The sequence below is a fragment of the Apodemus sylvaticus genome, chromosome 10, assembly GCF_947179515.1.
Source record: "Apodemus sylvaticus chromosome 10, mApoSyl1.1, whole genome shotgun sequence".
NCBI classification, from domain to species: Eukaryota; Metazoa; Chordata; class Mammalia; order Rodentia; family Muridae; genus Apodemus; species Apodemus sylvaticus.
The window spans coordinates 76,417,262-76,431,718 of record NC_067481.1 but is presented as its reverse complement, the minus strand read 5'-3'; the positions used below and the strand labels follow the sequence as shown (position 1 = coordinate 76,431,718).

At 44.0% G+C, this 14,457-nt stretch overlaps 3 non-coding genes across 3 annotated transcripts; 1 reads left to right on the top strand and 2 right to left on the bottom strand.

Moving 5' to 3' along the window:
• Window positions 1-897: 897 nt before the first annotated feature.
• On the top strand, window positions 898-970 carry Trnav-aac (transfer RNA valine (anticodon AAC)). The gene has a single exon. It is a non-coding gene; the product is annotated as a tRNA-Val (tRNA).
• Window positions 971-12,211: 11,241 nt separating this feature from the next.
• Window positions 12,212-12,284, bottom strand: Trnak-cuu (transfer RNA lysine (anticodon CUU)). The gene has a single exon. It is a non-coding gene; the product is annotated as a tRNA-Lys (tRNA).
• A 520-nt stretch (window positions 12,285-12,804) lies between these two features.
• Window positions 12,805-12,876, bottom strand: Trnaa-ugc (transfer RNA alanine (anticodon UGC)). Its single transcript has one exon. It is a non-coding gene; the product is annotated as a tRNA-Ala (tRNA).
• Window positions 12,877-14,457: the final 1,581 nt, after the last annotated feature.

Sequence of the window (14,457 nt, the reverse complement as noted above, 5' to 3'; positions counted from 1 at the left end):
AGTTTGAGTGACCAATATTAACCAATGATTACATTTTGCAAATGTGAACATTTGCAAAATGCAGATCCATATATAACGTTTAACACATGCTAACCTACATCTCAACTCTATAATGAATGCTAAGTTTGATGAGATTTGTCTTTACTTTAAAGGCCCTCCGTAAAAACAAAAACAAAAACAAAAAAACAACAACAGCAAAAAAAAAGCCAGGCGGTGGTGGGCGCACGCCTGTAATCCCAGCACTCTGGGAGGCAGAGGCAGGCGGATTTCTGAGTTCGAGGCCAGCCTGGACTACAGAGTGAGTTTCAGGACAGTCAGGGCTACACAGAGAAACCCTGTCTCGAAAAAAATCAAATCCAAAAAAAATATATATAAAAATAAAAATAAAGGCCCTCCGTTGATGTTTTACATTTTGGTAACATTTTCAGCTTTGCATAAAGATTAGCCTGAAAGCTAATGCTTACTAATTTCAGTTTTGTCTTTATCTTAATAATTTTTCATATAATAATTTCTGAAGGCATACGTAAAAATGATTTTTCTTATGACGATAGACTCCCTCCTCTCTTCTCCCTCTGGATTGTTACTGTCAATTGGGCCCGGATTACGACGACATTTAAATCCTCCCGCTCTCCTCCTCAGAATAAAAAAAAAAGAAAACACAAACACAATCAGTCGGCCATCCATTGAAGTCACACTTATCTTGCCTGCTGCCAGACCCACTGTCGTTGCTGCTGTTTTAAATTCTCTCACCCATAATTTCAAGACTGGTGTTCCATGCCTCAATGAACAGGTCTGGGAATCTCGGGATGAAGACATTGCAGGGTGGGAGGCAGGAATTGGGAAGCAAGAAGTGTCACACATCCTCTTTTGAAAAGTAGTAAGAACAGGTAAGCATCAGTTTCCGTAGTGTAGTGGTTATCACGTTCGCCTAACACGCGAAAGGTCCCCGGTTCGAAACCGGGCGGAAACAAGAGTTATGGTCTGCTTTTTCTCCCTTTCTACGAATGAATGTTTTAAATTTCAGAGGGGCTATTTTTGTCATTAGACTTTGTTGTACTCAGAGCACTTGGAGTCCTAGCGGATAAAGCGCGAGGGGTATATGCAGGCACTAAAGGAAGCATACTATCAGAGCAGCGGTTTGTTCGGAAATGTGTGTTGGAAGTCCAGGCTGCGGAAGATGCTCACAGGAGAGGTGGCCGCGGTAATAACAACCACACCCACACAGAGGCTCGCAGAGGCCTCAGGAACTTTTCCATCCAGCAAGCAGGACGCAGTGTCCTCCCCATTTACCGCAATGCCCTGAATCAGCCACAGCGCGCGGACGGAGGGACAAAAACAAAAGGCAAAGAAATCAATAGAGAAATGAACAGATGGGTCCTGCGACACCATTACGAGAAGTGTTGGGCAAGTAGCAATTGCTAGCTAGGGGACAGGGGTAGGATGAGCCGGCTTGGTCACACTCGCCTCTGGTCCACGGTGTCCCAGTGGCGTCTCCCTTGCTATCATCTCCTGCTGCCCCTCAGGTTCCGAAACTACGCTGCCTTCAGCCTCGCCCTCTTTGGTCATCCTACCTACCTGCCCTTGGAGACAGGTGAGCTGAGAGGAGGGCTCAGCCTCTAGGAGGAAAATCAACCACGTAGCCAGCGTGAAGTCTGATCCCCGACCCAGACGCCTCGACAGGGGATCGCCTCAGTTGTGTGGACCCCAAAGAGAAGGCTGCTCCCACAATGTATTCACACACCAAACTCGTGCACTAGGCAATTTGTCTCCCGGCAGTACTGTCACACTTGAAAGTCACACAAAACATCCACCTAAGTAATCGGCGGCGTCCGATCCACGCATCCCAAGTTCAGGCACAGCATGGTTCAAACCAGCCCAGTGGTGGCACAACTGCTAACAGCTTTAGCACACTTTCTCCCCAACTACACCAACAAGGTGCTCATTGCTCAGTCCCAGAAACTACAGATCACTAAGTCCAGGATCCAGAATAGACTTTAAAAAAAAAAAAAAAACAGAGAAGGCGAAGAGTAAAAAGATCCTAAATTCCTTTTGAGAATTATCTCGGATCCTCTGCTCACACCGTTTTTCCTTTTTTATTTTGGGCTTATTAGAAGTGTGTCTCTCCATCCCCTTTCCCCAGTCTCTGGACTGCCAGCATATCCTCAGCGCCCCCCCCCCTCCCCAGGGCACCTATTTAGCCCACGCTGGAACTTTGGGACCTCAGGATCCTATCACTCATTCCTTTACCAGTCTTAACCAATTGGATTCGATTGCTGCACCAGTTAACTAACATAAGGCAGTTTTCAGTGATCTTCCTGGTGGAGAAGGGAACTAAGTTGATAGATAGGAAATAAACATAGCTAACACCGTCAATCAGCTGGGATGGCCAACAGCACTTACAGGTAGCTGTGGCTTTTGAGTCATTTGTCTTTTAAATGACAAAACTCTACGACCTTCTTATACTTTTTTTTCTTTTCTTCCTTTCTTTCTTTCTGTTTTTTTTTTTTTTTTTTTTTTTGTTTGTTTGTTTTAAGCAGAGTGAATTTAGGGTTATTGAGGAAAAGTGAGAAAGGACTCCCAAGAAATGAGAGGGCCTCCAATGGAACAATAAGACATTCCTCTCCTTTTAATCAACAAACAGCTAATCTTTTTAGTTAGGCACGGGTGGGTGGAGCATACCTATAACCTCAGCAGGAGGAATGTCACTACAGAGTCAAAGCCCACTGTAGACCAGGCTGGCCTCGAACTCAGAAATGAGCCTGCCTCTGCCTCCCAGAGTGCTGGGATTACAGGAATGCGCCACCACCGCCCGGCCCTAATCAACATCCTGATCCCCCTCCCCCTACCTGGACTGCCGGGTTGGGCCTCAGTAGGAGAGGATGTGCAGAGTCCCACTGGGACTAGATGTCCTAGGATGGGGTGGTGTACAGGGGGGAATCCCCTTTTCTAAGGAGAGAGGGAGGAGGTAGTGGGGGGATTTGTAAGGGCCAGGCTGAGACGAGGGGAAGGGACATGCGATCGAGATGTACAGTGAGTAAAAAATAAAAATTGGAAAAAAAAAACACCTCTCTTTTGCCGTTTAAATTGTAGAAGTTTATACCGGCGGGCACTGGATCCCACCGTGCCCTTTGTTTTTTTAGCCCTGCCTGGCAATCTGAAAGCACCCTTGTTGCCAGGTTTTGTGACTTCTGCTTTGGCGTGTCTGTAATTTTCTCTGTCCTCTGTTGCAGGGTAATGTTTAAGGGGGTTGAGTTTTTGTATGTTTTCACCAAAGTGTAAAAATCATAAAAACACACGTGTGGTGGGGCAAACCTTTAATCTTAGCACTCAGGAGCAGAAACAGGCCGATCCCTGAGTTCAAGGTCAGCCAGATCCACAAAGCAGAGTCCTTCCTGGACAACCCGGGCTACACAAAGAAACTCTGTTTCAAAAAGCAAACCAAAACAAAACCAAGCAAACCAAAACAAAACCATCTAGGCAGTGTGTAGAGTTGAAGATTCCCCACACAGCATCTCCACTTGGAATTAACCTGGAGAAACAGTTGAAAGGACCCAATATCCCTTGGGAAAGTCTATTTAAGACAACTTATGGAGCTAATGAAGCAGAACAGTGCTTTCGCAGCATTTGTGAATCTCTCAGTTCCATCCCAAGGGACTGGAAAAGATTATAAACACATCTTGCCATACCCTTAACGGTTCAGTTGTCTGACAATCCATCTGCGCACACAATCGTATACACACACACACACACACACACCTGTGTGTGTGTGGTTGTTTATTTGCTTTTTAAAGATTTATTTTATTTTACATCGATGAATATTTGGCTATAGGAATGCAAGTGTACTACATGCATGCAGTGAGTGACATTGAGGAGACCAGGAGAAGATATCAGATGGTTGCTGTTGCATTTCCGGGCTGAGTTCTGGGGAAGTCTTCTGGCAGTTCTTGGTTCCACTGCTCAGACAGCTGGATGGGTCACCTGCTTAATTCTGAAATTCGCAGACCTGGAAGAACAATGAACTTCACCTTCACTCTGAGCACTCCACCCTAGGATAAAAATTCCTTATGTAACCTACTTGCCTATAATGCCCTAATGTCAGATTCCTGCCCGAAGCCCTTGTCCTTGGCCAATGTCAAGTCCCTACCATGTGACATGACACCCCAATATTGCTCTGTACAGGTTGCAAGTCCTTTGTGTGAGTGACAGAAACCAAACTCAGGTCCTCAGCCAGTGCTCTTAACCAGAGCCATCACTCCAGCCCTCTGTGTTTAAGACTATGTTGTTAAGGTTGGTCTTGAACTCAAAGAATCCTGTGATCGTCTTGATTCACTAGAGGTTTTTACTTTGTTTTTCAAATAAATCTCAACAAACTCTCTACAAAACTGTTTACATACATTTTTCATCGACAATCAAAAGTCATCATTTTCCCTTTTGAATGTTAATTCTTTCTTCTTTTCTTCTTCTTCTTCCTCCTCTTCCTCCTCCTCCTTCTCCTCCTCTTCCTCCTCCTCCTCCTCCTCCTCTTCTTCTTCTTCTTTTTCTTCTACTTTTATTTTTGGATACAGCCTTGTGTGCTTGATGGTTTTGTGTGTCAACTTGACACAAGCTGGAGTTATCACAGAGAAAGGAGCCTCTCTCTAGGAAATGTCTCCATGAGACCCAGCTGTAAGGCATTTTCTCAATTAGTGATCAAGGCACAAAGGGCCCAGCCCATTGCTGGGTGGTGGCATCCCAGGTTCTATAAGAAAGCAAGCTGAACAACCCAGGGGAGCAAGCCAGTAAGAAACATCCCTCCATGGCCTCTGCATCAGCTCATGCTTCCTGACCTGCTTGAGTTCCAGTCCTGACTTCCTTTAGTGATGAACTGAAACGTGGAAGTGTAAGCTCAATAAACCCTTTCCTCCCCAACTTGCTTCTTGGTCATGATGTTTGTGCAGGAATAGAAACCCTGACTAAGACAAATTGGTACCAGCGTAGTGGGGTATTCTTGTGACAACCTGACCATGTTTTGGGGAGGACTGTGGAAGGACTTTGGAACTTTGAGCTAGAAAAGCCATTAGAATATTAAGAGCTTGGTAGAAAGTTCTGTAGGAGCTTGGAAGACAATGTTATGAACAGTGCAAAAGATGGAGGCCTGGCTTCTGAAATTTCAGAGGGAAGATTAAAGACTCTTACAGTGGACATGTTTTGATTGTGAAGATTCTGTGGTTTTGGTTAGCTGGGGCTGAAGAATCAGCTGTGAGTAACAAGATACCAGAACCACTAAAGCAAATCTTTGTGTTACTGGGACTATTGATGCTGGTTAACTGGAGCTAAGAAATTAGCGGTGATTAAGAAGACACCAGGATCACTGAGATGAAATCTTCTTGGAAGTGTTTTCTGAGAGCACAGAGAGTGTGTTCCAGAGGTAGCCACAGTTGTATTTTGTGCTGTGGCTGGACTTGGTACTGTGTAAGAGTCACCCAGATGGTACTGGTTTTGAAGGCATGAAGGGGTCATGAAGAGCATCTGAGGCTCTTGGCACAGTGAGAGGTCTTGGAAGGCCATTGGTGAAGGTGCAGCCTCAGTTGCAATTGATGGCCCAGGACTTGAAGGGGTCATGCATAGGAGCAGAGGCTTGTCACCATGAAGAGAGCCTATGGGAGGCTATTGGTGAAGCCAAATTACAGTGGAAGGTAGCAGCGTTTTGGAGATGCCAGTACCATGCGATGACCACCAAGAACAGCAGAAGCAGTGGAGTACAAGCAGCTGGAGCCTAGAAGACAAGCTGTGTGCTACAAAGGGCAGAGCTGGAGAAGTGACCCATGCTCTTGGAGGAGCCCAGAAGATCGTGAGTTGGATCCCAGACATTGAACCACTGGAGTTTGAGTTTTGCTTTTGGTTGTGACTGTGCCCTGATATGTTTCCCTCTTGAAAGAAGAAAGTATTTTAGTGAAGCCTACAGTTAAAAGACTTTGAATTTTTAAAAGACTTTGAATTTTAAAGATATTGGGCAGCCGGGCGGTGGTGGCTCACGCCTGTAATCCCAGCACTCTAGGAGGCAGAGGCAGGAGGATTTATGAGTTCAAGGCCAGCCTGGTCTACAGAGTGAGTTCCAGGACAGCCAGGGCTACACAGAGAAATCCTGTCTCGAAAAACAAAACAAAACAAAAAAAAAAAAACGAAACAAAAACAAGATATTGGACATTTTAAGGTGATTGAACTTTTAATGTGTAAAGATTGTGGGACTTTTAAAGTAATTTAGATCTTGGGGATGAATAAGAAAGTAAGGGTTGAGGCTTAATAGTGATGTGTTTGTGTGTCAAGTTGACAAGGGGTCAATTGTACTGGCTAGTTTTGTGTGTTAACTTGACACAGGCTGGAGTTATCACAAAGAAAGGAGTTTCAGTTGGGGAAGTGCCTCCATGAGATCCAGCTGTGGGGCGTTTTCTCAATTAGTGATCAAGTGGGGAGGGCCCCTTGTGGGTGGTACCACCTTTGGGCTGGTGCTCATGGGTTCTATAAGAGAGCAGGCTGAGCAAGCCAGGGGAAGCAAGCCAGTAAGAAACATCCCTCCATGGCCTCTGCATCAGCTCCTGCTTCCTGACCTGCTTGAGTTCCAGTCCTGACTTCCTTTAGTGATGAACTGAAACGTGAAAGTGTAAGCTCAATAAACCCTTTCCCCCCCAACTTGCTTCTTGGTCATGATGTTTGTGCAGGAATAGAAACCCTGACTAAGACACATACATTTTTAACCAACAATCAAAAGTCATCATTTTCCCTTTTGAATGTTAATTCTTCTTCTTTTTCTTTTTCTTTTTCTTCTTCTTCTTCTTTTTTTTCTTCTTCTTCTTCTTCTTCTTCTTCTTCTTCTTCTTCTTCTTCTTCTTCTTCTTCTTCTTCTTCTTCTTCTTCTTCTATTTTTGGATACAGCCTTGTGTACTTGATGGTTTTGTGTGTCAACTTGACACAAGCTGGAGTTATCACAGAGAAAGGAGCCTCTCTCTAGGAAATGCCTCCATGAAACCCAGCTGTAAGGTATTTTCTCAATTAGTGATCAAGGCACAAAGGGCCCAGCTCATTGCTGGGTGGTGCCATCCCGGGTCCTATAAGAAAGCAAGCTGAACAACCCAGGGGAGCAAGCCAGTAAGAAACATTCCTCCATGGCCTCTGCATCAGCTCCTGCTTCCTGACCTGCTTGAGTTCCAGTCCTGACTTCCTTTAGTGATGAACTGCAACGTGGAAGTGTAAGCTCAATAAACCCTTTCCTCCCCAACTTGCTTCTTGGTTATGTTTGTGCAGGAATAGAAACCCTGTCTAAGACAAGAGAGTTTCTCTGTATAGCCTTGGCTGTCCTGGAACTCACTCTGAAGACCAGGCTGGCCTAGAACTCAGAGGCCTGCTGCCTCTGCTTCCTGAGTGCTGGGATTAAAGGCGTGTGCTACCAATGGACAAACAAAATTTTCAGTTGGAAAATTTGGAGTGGAGGCCAGGAGTGGTTGCCCACTCTTTAATCCCAGCACTTAGGAGGCAGAGGCCAGAAGAGCTCTGTATTTGAGGCCAGCTTGTTCTACAAAGAGAACTCCAGCACAACAGAGAAAGAACCGGTCTCAAAAAGAAAAAGAAGGGGGCCAGAGAGAGAGGTCAGTGTTAAGAGCACTGACTGTTCTTCCAGAGGTCCAGCAACCACATGGTGGCTCACGACCATCTGTAAAGGGATCTGATGCCCTCTTCTAGTGTGTCTGAAGACAGCTACAGTGTATTCATATAGATTAAATAAATAACTCTTTTTCAAAAAAGAGGAGAGCAGGAGGAAGGCAGGAGAAGGGCAGGAGGATATATTTAGACCATGCATCACTCACCTGTCACAGGTTTCTGTCTTCTAGCGCCCCTTGTTCATCTCTACCTCCCCCCCCCACCTCCATTTCTTACTGCCAGTGTTCCAGATGCTAGATATACATCTATCTATATCTATCTATACACATAGATAAACCTGTGGCCTTTCCTTCTGTTGCCGCCTTTCAAGACAGACTGAGCCCCCACCTCTCTGAAGTTCACCTTCTGATGGGCTATTTAAATATTAAACAGATACAGAAGTAATGTCAGAGAGTGATAACAACTATAGAGGTCTGACAGGGTGGCGCCAACAGTGGAGTGGTCAGGGAAAGACAGGTCAGAAGATGCGACAGCAGCTGAGTCAGGAAAAGGAAGGCTGAGCCATCATCCAAAAGACCTGAGACCTCCGTGAGAAGAAACGGGGAGGGGTCGGAGCCTTGGAAGAAGCAGATGGCTGGTTTCCTAGGCAGAGAGAGATTGGGGGTGCCTGTGGAGGGGCTGGGAGAGAAAAGGTTGTGCTTACACTTCTCCGGATCTGGATTCTGATTACTTCACCTGCATCATTTGTTCATGGTCTATGCTTGGATAGAAAGATGACCAGAGGACACTGGATGTGTTGTCTCGGGGGACCCCCAGACTAATGAACCCATGGCAGCAGCACAGGATTTGTTTTTATTATTTATTTATTTATTTATTTAATTTATGTAGATGAGTACACTGTCGCTGGGAGCCATCATGTTGTTGCTAGGAATTGAACTCAGGGCCCCGCTCACTCTGGCCCAAAGATTTATTATATTATATGTAAGTACACTGTAGCTGTCTTCAGACACACCAGAAGAGGGCGTCAGATCTCATTATGCATGGTTGTGAACCACCATGTGGTTGATGGGATTTGAACTCAGGACCTTCGGAAGAACAGTCAGTGCTGTTAAGCCATCTCTCCAGCACCCACCACCCCCCAGCACAGGATTTATAAAGATGCTTATTTATATTTATCCAAGGAATCACAAAGAAGCAAAACACCCAGAATTTCTAAGCACTGTGTCTAAGCACGTGGACTAGTGGTTAAAGTAGGGTGCCAATAATAGCAAGTGAGGTTCAGACACATCTCTTCATTTCCAGCTATGACCTAGATAGCATCCCAGGGCCTTATCTTCTCATGTGATATGTGAAAGTTCAGAAATGCAAACGTCATTAACTGCAACTTGAAATGTGCAAAGGAATGTCACTGTTTCTCAGATGTCCAGGATAAGGCCATTTGACAGCTGTTAAGGAAAAATTCCAGCCAAACAGATGTTTCAAAAATTACTACAGTTAACTTTAGAGAAAATCAACAATATTTGTAAGTAGAATTTTAAAGTCTTAAGACAACTATTTTATTAATATTTTCAACTATCATAAATTGAATATCACCAGCACTCTGGGAGGCAGAGGCAGGCAGATTTCTGAGTTCGAGGCCAGCCTGTACTACAGAGTAAGTTCCAGGACAGCCAGGGCTATACGGAGAAACCCTGTCTCGAAAAAACCAAATCCAAAAAACCAACCCCCCCCCAAAAAATTGAATATCACAAAATATTCACAAAGAATGTAGGTACTCTTATCTTATTTATGAACTCCCAGCCTTTGGAACTATCATCAGCAACAGTGGTAAATTAGGAGGGTTTCCCAAATACCCAGTGATTTTAATCCGACTTGTTTTTCCAGAAACACAGTGGAGGATTGGGTTGTTCTGGGCCCTCTTTGAGCCGCTCTTCCTGTCCCAGTCATTCCTGTAGAATTAGGTTGCTCCTGTTGACATTTTGACATCTTCCTTGTCTACTTCACATGTTCCTCAGAACAGCGGCATGTGACTGACAATGATCTGTGTCTGGGAGGCTTTTACCCTTGCACAGATGTGACACAGCAAAACAATAATAAAGTGAGTCCTTAAGAATCATTGAATTCATGACATTCTTAGGCAAATGGATGGAGCTGAAGAACATCATACTAAGTGAGGTAACCCAGACTCAAAAGATGAATCAGAGTATGCACTCACTAATAAGTGGATATTAACCTAGAAAACTGGAATACCCAAAACATAATCCACACATCAAATGAGGTACAAGAAGAACGGAGGAGTGGCCCCTTGTTCTGGAAAGACTCAGTGAAGCAGTATAGAACAAAATCAGAGCAGGGAAGTGGGAAGGGTTGGGTGGGAAAACAGGGGGAGAGAAGGGGGCTGATGGGACTTTCGGGAGTGGGGGTCTAGAAAAGGGGAAATCATTTGAAATGTAAATAAAAAATATATCGAATGAAAAAAAAAAGAAAAAAAAGAAAAAAAAAGAAAAAAAAAAGAATCATTGAGTTGCCGGGCAGTGGTGGCGCATGCCTTTAATTCCAGCACTTGGGTGGATTTCTCAGTTCGAGGCCAGCCTGGTCTACAGAGTGAGTACTAGAAACCTGCCTTGAAAAACCAAAAAAAACCGAATCTTTGAGTCCCCTCTCAAGTCCCCAATGCAGACCCTGGGAGAACAATCCCAAGTTACGCAAACAAACAAATCAATGATGATTGAAAAAACACGGGAGTAATTTTAGACTAGTTAGATAATAGCCACAACTATGCAAAATCTGGTGATAATTTTCTATATCCAACCTGAAGAGGCCGTTTTTAAAGATTTTGTTTTTAGTATATATGTATGGCTGTCTGCCTGCGTCTCTGTAGGCACAGGTGTGTGCCTGGTGCTCTTGAAAGTCATAAGAAGGCATCGAATGCCCTGGAACTCCAACTAGAGAAAGCTATGAGCTGTTGGAATGTGGGTACTGAAGAAATATTTGAGGTTTTGTTTGTTGGTTTGGTTGTCCCCTCCCAACCCCACTCCTGACAGGGTCTAATTGTATAGATCAGACTGGCTTCAAACTCAGAGAGACCCTCCTGCGTCTACCTCCTTCCCAAGTGCCGGGATTAATGGTGCGCAGACACTGTGTCGGCCCACACTCAGGTTTTCTATAAGCACAGCAAGTGTCTTTAATCACTGAGCCATCCATTTCTTCTGGCCCTACAGTGACGCTTTTAAATAAAAGCTGTCCAAGTGGATAGTTGATAGGGCAGCTGTGTGATACTCTACGGTAGGGAATCATAATTCCACAAATCATTTACACATGTTTTCATTGTTACTAGTCTTTTCTTTACAATTAATGCTGCAGTTATGAGGCTGGCAGTGATTATTATTTTTATGCCTTTGCACCTGTGCAACTGTGGCATTAATTCCCAGAACTGAGATTTGCTGAGTCAGGGTTTATATGTAATTGTAATTTTGTAGAAATGGGTAACCTTCCCATTTCTAAACTGATAATCCCTCCTCAAGACAAAAGGTGGAAGGAATTAAAATAACCCAAAATAGATGGATGAATAAAGAAACTGTGGTATATGTGTATGTGTATGTGCATATATGTAGTGGAATGTTATTTGACCTTGATGGACAGAAAATTTAATATACACTACACATAACATGAAAGAACCCAGAAGATGACCTGTTCTGTGGCATAAGACTGTTAAAAGGAAGAAATGTAGCTGGCAGCTGGCAGCACAGTGCTGACCTGTAACCTCAGCCCTTGGAAGATGGACTTAGAAGAATCAGAAGTTCAAAGTCACCTTGACTACATAGGGTATAGGCTCGCTTAGGCTACATGAAACTGCCTTAAATGGAGCCCTACACAACACACAACACACAACACACACACACACACACACACACACATGAGACCTCGCACACGCGCATTCGCACTATGATTTCAAACTCACACTTGTTGGAATTTGATGGCTCCAGAAAAAAAGGCAGTAGAATGGCGTTTTCAGGGGTCGAGTAAAGATGGTTGTAGGGACAGATGAGAAGGGACCAATGGGCTAGTTCGTAGGCCAGCCTGGACTACACAGCGACTTACAGGACAGCCAGGACTCAACCAAAATAAAAAATAAAAAATAAAAAAAGGAGGTGATGGCGGGGAAGGGGGGGAGGGGAGGAGGAGGAGGAGACTCTGCTCGCCTAGAGATGATTAATAGTGAAAGTGGTACAGCACTGTGAATGTATTTAATTCTACAGAACGGTACAGTTAACATGCTTAAAATAAGGATTGGAGATGTAACTCAGTGGTAGAGTTTTTGCATACCGCACGCGAGGCCCAGGGTTTAATTTTTTAAAAGGAAATTATTTGTTAAAATGACAGATATCAAGGATATCTTACCACAATTATGGCTGCTACTGTGCAGTAACCATTACAGCTCGGACAGTGAGCATCACTACTTTTCCTTTTAAGTTTCGAGGTCTTTTATTTGTATTTTGTAGAGAATACCTGTAGTAAGGTGCAAATTAGGAAAGCACGCTGTTTTGTTTATGTCGCGGTTTAAAAAGTCTCCTTGCGCCCAACGTGGGGCTCGAACCCACGACCCTGAGATTAAGAGTCTCATGCTCTACCGACTGAGCTAGCCGGGCGCTGTGCGAGAGCACCTTTTATTTTACTAACCCTATCTTTGCAAAAAATAAAAATAAAAAAGTCAGTCCTAAAATTGGGATTATAACTAGAATTTGATAGAACTACGAAAATTTAGAAATGTAAAATCCAGCCGTCGGCGCCTGATCATCCCCCTAACTTCCTTCCATTTTCTGTTTACTTTTTTTCTACCAACACCTGAGATACTGTGAGTGAGATTTTGTGTTTTCCCCGCACTCCTTCCACCGCGAAGCTCACAGAGCTGAGAAGGAAACAAACGCCTAAAATCTCACTGGATTGCTTTCCCTTAAATTTTGTAGTGAGTAGTCCGGAGCTGGGAGAAGCGAATCTTTTACTTTCTAATAAACCGCGCCGGCTCAATCCTTTTTTGGGTGGAGAAGGACACGGGTTTCTATAGCTGCTGGCTGCACGCTGTTTGTAAATTTAGAATGGCGGAAACAAAAACTAATAAGCAAAAAAAGGACAAAACTAAAAAAGCTAATACTAAAAGTAATAACCACCTGGAGATGCCGGGGATCGAACCCGGGGCCTCATACATGCAAAGCATGCGCTCTACCACTGAGCTACATCCCCACTCGCGAGTCACCCTTTCTCAGAAGTGCCCTAGTGATTGCGTAGCGCACGGTTCCTAGCCGCTGATTAAATCTGGTTTGTTCGGAAATTGTAACCATCCATTTGCTGTTCCGGAGTGTTCCTTCGATCCTCACTAAGGATGTCGGTCACTCCCTAAGAATACCAAGGGCGGACGATCCCGGAGTAGAAACTGGGAAGTGGATGGAAAATTTGAGAAAGACTTACTCATCGGGCACTTATGGCAAAGTAGAACCGTGACCCGTAAAAAAAAAAAAAAATTATACATTTGCTTTTTGTTTTAAATGAAAGATAACGTAGTAAAATAGAAAATGTCTAAACGAAATAATCAAGTGAATTGCTCTAAATGGGGAAAGTGCATAGAAGGTGGGCGGGTTTTCCAATGCTCTATTTTGTTGTTATTAAAGATGTATTCATTTTATGTAATGAGTGTTTTGCCAGCATGTATGCATGTGTACTATGAGTTCCTAAGGAAGTCAGAAGGCACTCCGCCCCCTGCAACTCTGGTTACTGCTGTAAACAGGTTCTGAGGATCTGCCTCCTTTCTGTACATACCCACTGAACCATCTCCAGCCCCCGCCACACCCCCAATAGTAAATTGTTGTAGGGTATTCACCATAGAATACTGCTTAGGCATGGGTAGAAGCCAATAGAAGTCTTTATTAGTCAGCTGACTACTACACTGGGGGTACAGGATCCCAGTGTAGCCCCCAAGCCCTTCTCAGGGTGAGCTTTTTATTTGTTTTGTTTTTGTTTTTTGTTTTTGTTGTTTTTGATGTTTTTTTGTGACAGGGTTTCTCTGTATAGCCCTGACTGTTCAGGGTGAGCTTTGAAACACAAAAACCATCTTCTGGGTTGATATTCTTCAGTTAACAAGAACAATTATCCAGAAGCAGAACTATAGAAGCAAGGTTAGTACATTTAGAGACGTTCTCAGAACTATATAGACTTTGATGAATTCAGTCTTTGTTTTAGTTTCGGCAGGTGGTGATGTCTACACATTGAGTGTTACAGCCTGAATGGTGGAGTCAGCTGTGCTAAAATCTCAGGGCCTGCTAAGTCTGGGGCCCTGTAACAAAATCTGTGTGTGATGGTCTATAGGCTTCACGGATAAAGTAGCATTTGAAAGGAGACCTGGAGGAGGAGGCGAGGGTGGATAGTACACTGTACAGATTTTGGCAAGAAGACAGATCAGCAAGGTGAGCCCAGGGTCTGGCTTGCTGGAATCCAAGGCTGGTAAGGAGTTATTTGTGTGTCTGGGTGACAATCTCAGGTCAACCATAATCTAATCAAACCGCTTCAATAGAGTGTCCCCCTGAGTCAGTTGCTCTGCCTTATACTGGAGAGGACATTGCCACATTGGATTACATATTGTATATGAGAGACTTTTTTAAATTTATTTTTTATTTGATATATTTTTAATTTACATTTCAAATGATTTCCCCTTTCCTGGCTCCCCACTCCCGAAAGTCCCATAAGCCCTCTTCCCTCCCCCTGTTCCCCCATCCACACCTTCCCACTTCCCTGTTCTGGTTTTGCCCTGTACTGCTACACTGAGTCTTT